This window comes from Equus quagga, chromosome 5 (assembly GCF_021613505.1).
Source record: "Equus quagga isolate Etosha38 chromosome 5, UCLA_HA_Equagga_1.0, whole genome shotgun sequence".
NCBI lineage: Eukaryota > Metazoa > Chordata > Mammalia > Perissodactyla > Equidae > Equus > Equus quagga.
The window spans coordinates 29,815,060-29,822,832 of record NC_060271.1 but is presented as its reverse complement, the minus strand read 5'-3'; positions in this window follow the sequence as shown (position 1 = coordinate 29,822,832).

Genomic DNA, 7,773 nt, shown 5'->3' with positions numbered 1-7,773 from the left:
TACGAGGAGCACGTGCGTGGAGCGGCCTGGCAGCCATGGGGGCAGTGCCGGCATCCAGCAGCTCCTGCCCTTTGATGGTTGGAGCAGCAGTGATGACAGGCCCGGACGTGGGGGATAGTGGTCTGTGGTCCCCTGGTTGAAGCCCAGCAGTTGATGAGGTTGTCTCTGGGTAGCCCAGCGAGGCCACCCCAGTGAGCCAGTGTGTTGGCGCTGAAGAAGTCTCTGAAAACCTCAGTCAGGGCTTCCTGGCCAGGGGGCTGGTTATGATTATGTGCTTGTGATTATGTGTTTGTCTCCACATGTAAATTTTTCTTGGAGAGGGTGTCCATCATTTCCATCACGTTTTCAAGGGGATCAACAACATTTATTTATTTGACAGACTTTGTGCCCAACACAAACTGCGCCTGGGCTCTACAGGGGATGGCAGTCCAGACAGGGTCCATATGGACTCAGGATGTAAGGCTTGGCTGTGACTGGGGACTGGCATGGGAGATGGCAGAAAGTGTGTTTCAGTGACTTGGGAGACCCAGGGTCTAGCTCTGGCTCCTCCACTTGGGGGCTGTGACATTGCATCAGTCACTTCTTTCCTTGAGCCTCAGTTTCCCCATCTGGGACAAGGGCACAACAAGCTCTACCCTTCCTACCTCCCTGGGTTTTGTGGCACCCAGAGGTAACCGTTATATTGCTGGTGGTGTCCCTAGACGGTTCAAAGTTTATCTCAGAGCAAAAGGCAATTTGGGTCAAAAACAAGGAAGTTGAAAGAAAATTGATAATAACGCTGCTGCTGTTGACCGAGCTCTTAGACAGCTCTGTGCCCGGAGCTCAGCTCCCTTCTCATCACAAGGGTCCTGTTGAGCCCAGAGGGTGTTAGCTCCCTTCCTGCTGCGGGGAGGAAGGCCGACATGCCTCTGGCACTTGGTGGAGCCACAGCCCAGACTCAGATCTGTGTGACCCTTGACCCTCCCACATCCTGGCCTCCCACCAGCCACATCTGCAGTCATGCTGCCCGTGGCCTGTCGAGCCGCACAGTGCGCACCACAGAAAGGCTGCTCTCTTCAGGCTCCAGTGGGGGTCTCCTCAGACATCTATCTCTTTGTCCCTTTCAAACAGTGATATTTAAAATGTCTGGAACCCAGAGGCAGATGCGTCTGATGTCAGCCGTCAGGCAGACGCGCTGTGAATTCTGAGAGCATCGTAGATGACTAAGAAATTCTCTCCTTTCTTCTCCCATAATCTGAAAAGACACCCAACAAGTTCATCTTTCGGTTTAAATTTGGCCAATATCTTTAGTCTCCGGATGTCTCAGATTATGAATCCTGAGCACCCACCATCTCCCCTTTCATGCATAACGGATGAAGCCAGGAAGAACAGAGTCGCCTTGCAGATGTGGTGTGACCTTCACCTGCACTGGAAGATGTTGGCATCTTCTCTCCCAGGAGCCACCATCCCAATTAAATCTTTGCAAGGCCTTCTCAACAAACCGGGATGGGGGATCGGCGGATTCATGCCCTTGGTGCTGGCGTGGGGTCTGGTCTTCCTCCGGCCACTCCATGCGTATGGACCGCGGCAGGGGGCCCATTTATTTATTAGGAAGCAAACCTTTCTCCAGTGCCTGCTACGTGCCAGGCCCTGTTAGGTCCTTTACACCTAAGGTCAGTGACGCCAGTCCTAACAACCTATGAGGTGGGTGGTCCTAGTCCCATTTTCAAGATAGGACAACTGAGGGCCAGGGAGGACAAGTGAGTTGGCCAACGTCTCAACAGCGAGTAAGCAGTGGGCCTGGGATTCGAACCCCGTCTGTCTGACTCCAGAGCTTGTTTATTCCCACGGCACCACCCACCCCGGGGAGTGGAGGGCCAATCCAAGCCAAGCTGCCCAGGCCCTGCTCTGCCTGCCAGCAGCCCAGCAATGGGGAGCTTCTCCACGGCCAGCGGTTGTCTCCACAGGCAGAGTGGCAAGGCCCAGGCTGGGCTGGGTCCCTAAGGCGGGGCCTCCTTCACAGACAGGTCAGAACAGACCCTTCCCACCTCTTCCCGGGGGGCAGCCCTTTGGGGCACTTCTCTGCATTTGCCCAGTTTGGGACTCGGCAGGCCGTGTCTCTTCACATCAGGACCCTTCTTGCCCCCAGCAGGCATTGCCCTGTCTGTGAGGGGTGAGGGTGTAGAATGAGCGTGGGGTCCCTGCAGGGAGGAGGGCTTCCTCTGGAGCAGACTCAGTGCGTTGCTGGCAGTGAATGCCAGCCTCGGAGGGGCCGGGAAGGAAGGCACACGTCTCTGAAACAGGCAGCGTCTACACAGGTCAGCTAGTCTAAGCTGCTGCACAGTGACGATGCTATAAGCATTATTAGCCTATTTTCGAGACAGCAAAACTGAGGCCCACGGAGCTTATGTGACCTGCCAGCCTCACACAGCTGGCGAGGGGCAGGCCTGGGGTTCAAAGCCCACATGTTCACTGTCCTGTGGTGGCCCCGCCTCTCTGCAAATCCCTTGGAACATTTGAACAACATGATGACCTTGTTCAGGAGCTTCTGAGCCCCACAGAGAGTAACCTCAGTTAAGTGCCTGGCACACGGATGCTGGGTCAGGTTGGTGCCCTTGCGTCCTGCCAGGACAGATGTGAGTTGTGTCATAAGTCCTTGTTGCCAAGCAACAATTCTGACCACCTGCTGAGCCCCAGCATGCAGCAGGGCTGCCAGGGTCTGTCCTGGCCTCTTCACAGTCCACGGGTTGTGGGTCGTGGTGCCCTGGAAAGCTGGGTGAGACATTGGAAGTCAGAGCTGAGGAAGCCAAGGGGGGCTCCTGGGAGAGGGGAGTGTTCCAGCCAGGCCTTGAAAGACGGTAGAAAGGTTGGAGCCTGCCTTCGCTAGCCTAGGAGCTCCGCGAGGTCAGGGCCTGTGGCCCCAGTGCCCACCATAGCATCTGGCACAGAATGGCTGTCAGTGACTCCAGTGAGCTCCTCAAAAGGGGGACAACCAGCCCGGCTTCCTGTAGAAACCTGCTGAGAGAAGAGACAGCCCTGGGTCCGTAGGCAGACTGGAGCCTCTGCAGCCCAGTGGCCCCTCTGCAGGTTATCCGGTCTGGAGGCAAACTCATCCTGCGGCGAACTCCCTTACGCACCCTGGGCCTCGGTGTGCTGCGTCTGTCACACACAGCCAGTGGCCTGGTGCACCCAGCCCAGCCTGGTCTGGTAAAATGTTGTGTGGTCCCCTCCTCTGCCCTGGCCAAGGATCTTGGTTTTCAAAATGTCTTTAAAGCAGGATTCTAGAATGTTATTGCTGGAAGAGCCCCTAATGGTCCTCCAGCCCACCCACTTTGTTTATAGTTGGGGAACTGAGGCCACAGAGGGACTGGACTTCCCCAGGCCGGGGGTGGTTAGGCAGAGCTGAGATCTGAGCCATGTTCTTTTCCACGGACCCCACGCCCAGGCCTCCTTCCATCCCAACAGGAGAGAGAGCTCCGTTCCCCACGCTGGCTGGAAGGGTGCTGGTGCCCGAGGTCAGCAGCGCTTGTGGGCAAGCGGAAATGGTTGTGATAAGCAGAGGCCGGAGAAAGGACCTTGGTGAATTCTCAAGCGCGTAATGAGCATCAGCTCGTCATCCATCTCCATTGTCCTCGAGGTCCCGAGGTCTCTTCTGAGGCTCAGCTGCTGGCAGGCGCCTGGAAGAAAGACCAGGGAGCTGTGATTATGAGCTCGGCCTCCAGAGCCAGACTGGCTTGGAATGTCAGATTTGCCACTTACCAGCCGTGTAAATGACTTACAGCAAATGGCTTCATGGCCTGGGCCTCAGTTTACTCGTGTGTGAAAGAGGATAACAGTCTTGTCCGAACTGGGATGTCGTGAGGAGTAAATGAGTTAATGAATGCGTTAGTCCTTGCATGGTGCTGAGAACACCGTCCACTGTGGCTGTGAGGGCCGCGCTATGGGTGGGGCAGGACAGGGGCTGGGGAAGACCAGTCACACCCAGGGGTAAGGCCCCTCCAAGGTGGCCAAGTTGGGAAGGAGACAAGTCGTGTCCCACCAGCTTCCACGCTGATGCCACCCAAGGGCACGCTCCCCACCCTCAAAGTGTGCCCTCAGGAAACTCTAGAAACTTCCTTGTCCAGTCAGGATTCAGTCAAGAAAACATTCCACCCTAGCTGTTTCAAGAAGGAAATAAATCTCTTAATAACAAGGTTCAGTTCACAAAACCGCTGGAAAGGCTAGGGGTGCGAAGGAGGCCCCTGCAGCAGGTCAGGAAGGGTGGGATTGGGGGACTTGATGCTGGTGGTCCCGGCGGCGGCCTGCTGCCCTGCGGCTCTCTGTGACGGGTCACAGGGGCAGCAGCTGGCACGGGGAGGGAGAAAGGTGGTGTGCAGGCGTCCGGCCCCTGAGCTGTGGGAGGGCACATAGGAAAAGGGAGGTGTGCTGAGATGCCGTCCGACAACCTGTCAACCCCTCCCACCCTCACACTCCTGGGGGAGAAACCGGGTGGTTAGTCCAGAGAAAACCTCCCTGCAGTACCGACTGTGCGCCGTGCTGGCCTGAGCCTCACACATGTTTTCTTTAGTCCTCACGACAGCCATGTGAGAGCCGAGACTCTGAGAGGTGAGGTGACCTGATAAAGCAGTGACAGAACCAGGACAGAACCCCAGGTCTGTGTGCACATGCGCTTGGGCCCTGCCCCGGATGCTCTCTGAGCCAGGCCAGGGGTCGAGCCACTCATTCCACACCCATTGATGGAGCCCCCACCACATGCCAGTCTGGGTCCTAGGTGTTTGGGACATGGCAGCAAACCAAACAACAAAAGTCCTCACGGAGCTGACATTCCACTGAGGGGGTGGGTACTGACCCCCTCCCCCCCACAAATATGTATAAACAATCTGTGTGGCGCTCAGCGCTGTGAAGGAACAAAGCAGAGGGAGGGGTTAGAGGGCGACACGGTGGGGCAGTGCTGCTCCATGCAGGCGGGCCAGGGACCTAACGGAAGGAGGAGGCAAACACGTGGTTATTCGAGGAAAGGGCAGCGGAGGCAGTGGAGACAGAGACAGCAAGCCAAACCGCCAGAGGCAGACGGAAGCGTGGAATGTGCAAAGACCAGCGGAGCAAGGAGATCGTGTGGCTGGAGAGGAGAGAGCTGGGAAATGAGGTCAGAGAGAGGTCGGGGCCGTGGGGGACCTTGGGGCCAGGCAAGGACCCTCGACTTGCTTCTTGAGTACAATGGAGTCTTGGTAAGGTTCTGGGCGGGAAGAGACCCGATTACGCAGAGGCCGCATGGCAAGGGAGATGCGTTGACGTCCTCACCTCAGTACCTCAGCCTGTGACCTAATTTGGAAACAGGGTCTCTACAGAGGTAATCAAGTTAAAACGAGGTCATCAGGGTGGGCCCTGATCCAGTGTAACTAGTGTCCTTATAAAAGGGGAATTTGGACATGGGACAGACATGCACAGCAGGAAGACACTGTGAAGAGACACAGAGAACGCTGGGCGAAGGCTGGAGGTATGCTGCCACCAGCCTGGGACACCTGGGGCCCTCGCAAGCTAGGAGAGGCACAGTAGGACCCTCCCCCCAGGTGACAGAGGGAGCAGGCTGCTGACACTTGACTTTTTGGTCTTCTGGCCCCCAGAGCTGTGAGACAATAAACCCAGCTTGTGCCCTGCTTGTTGCGGCAGCTCCAGGAGCCTCATCCACAGCCCGTGACGTGATAGCCATATGCCCACCTTCCTTCTGGGGTGGCAGAGACAAACTCATGCCCCCATTGACCCTGTGAAGAGACGGAGGCTCAGAGAGGTGCGGTCACTAACCCCATCACACATCAAGTGAGCACAGTGCCAGGACTCAAACCGGGTCTGCCCGACTCCAAGGTCAACGCTGCTCTGCCCAGGAGCAGGGCGTGCGGCTGGAGGCCAGGTGGCCAGGTGGCCAGTGAGCCTGGAGCAGCCCAGGAACCAGGGCCCACCTCTTCAACTTGCTCTTGGCCTCTCCCCGTCCTCCTCTGTAAGCCAGGCAGTCGCCCTGCCCTGCTGGCCTCCAGGGCTGTTGGGCGTCACAGCCTGGGTCATTGGGACCCACAGAGTATCCCCAACTACATGGCATTTCCCACATGGCAGGGGGAGGTGGCGGTTAGTGGCTCACTGGTCTCAGAGCCAGAGGTTTGGGTTCAGGTTCACTGCTGCCTGGTTGTATGACTTGAGCAAGTCACCACCTGCCTCTCGGAGCCTCAGTTTCTTTGTCTGTGAAATGGGACTATGAACGGAGCTCTGCCTTCCCTGCAGGGCGGCTGTGAGGGTCCAGTGAGGTCAGGTAAGGGATGAAGCTCAGAGGGTGGTATAACTGGGGGCCTGTGGGTAGAGGATATAAAGTCCTGCCTGGGGCCACCAGGACACCGTGTCCCCAGCACTGGCTGATTGGTCGGGTCTAACCCAGAGTGGGAAGGAAGAGGGGTCAGGTTTGGGAAGATTCTGAAAGCTCCAACTCCCCTCCCTAGCGCCCCCCACCCAGCCATCTCTCGGCCCCCAGGGTTGCTGCGGGCAAGGGAAGATGGAGTAGGATAATTCATGGTAGAAACAGATCAAGCACTTAGCCCATGCATTTTTGTTTTAATGTAATTTTCATAACAGCTCTGCAAAGTGGGTGATGTTGGGCCCATTTTATAGATGAGGAAAGTGAGGCTCAGAGAGACAAAGTAATTTGCCTCAGATCACACAGCCAGGAAGGGACAGGGCCAGGATTTGAGGCCAGGCCTAACTCCACACACCAGTGCCTTTTCCCTTTCACAGAGGCTCCTTCATGTCGTATTGAGCCTGACATTTGGTGGAAAGCCAGGTGGGGCCCAGAGAGGGGATGGAACTTGACTGAGACCACGCAGAAGGGCAGGGACCAGACCTCAGGTCCACGCCTTTCTTCGTCTTCAGAAAGTGGGGCTCAAGGGCAGACGCCCACGCGGTTAGCGAACCCCAGTTATAGGTCTGGAGCTTTCGCCAGCCCTTCCTGGTGTGGAGGAGGCAGTGTGGTGCTGTCAGGAGGAGGAAATGGGACTGGCCTGCGGCACGGACCAAAGAGGGCCAGACAGTGTGGTCCAGGCTGGTGCTCGGTCTCTAAGAACAGACAGACCTCTGCCTAAAGCAAGGAGCCACAGGGCAGCTCGGGCAGGGGAGTCCTCAGCTGGGCTGTGGATGCCCTGCCAGTGGTTCTGGCCCGTGGTGACGTCCCGCAAGCATGGCGTTCAGTCCCAGCCCTGCTGAGTCACCCCGGGCGGCAAAGGCCCTGTGCCATCTCGCTTCCACTGCCCAAGAAAGATCAGGAGAGAGAACGTCTTGAATGCTGCTTTATTGCAATAAGTTTGTCGATTCAGCTCATTACATTTAATTAGAATTATTTAATTAGAATCTTAATAAAAGAGTAAGGCAGGAAGGAGGCTGAGAAGCGGAGGGAAGGAAATTGTGCTGAGCGTAAGAAGTAGACCCAGCTGGGCGTGGAGTCGGGAGGGGCTGCCAGGATGCTTGCCTGGAAGGTTGGGGAAAGGGGTCTGCACCTTCCGGACCACCAGGGCCCAGGGACCTGGCAGTGGGGAGAGGGGAGCATGCTGGGCTCTTACCACTTTACTGAGTGGCGCCTGCGTGCTGGGTCCTGCGCTGAGGACACTGGGCATGTGGAGGTGAGCAGAACCCACTTCCTGCCCTCAAGGGAAGCAGACAAGAAGCCAGATAGCCACAACACCCGGTGGCAGGGCTCTGATGGTGGAGGCAGAGGTCACCATGCCCGCCATCGACGGGGCCGCCTCAGGGTTAGAAAGG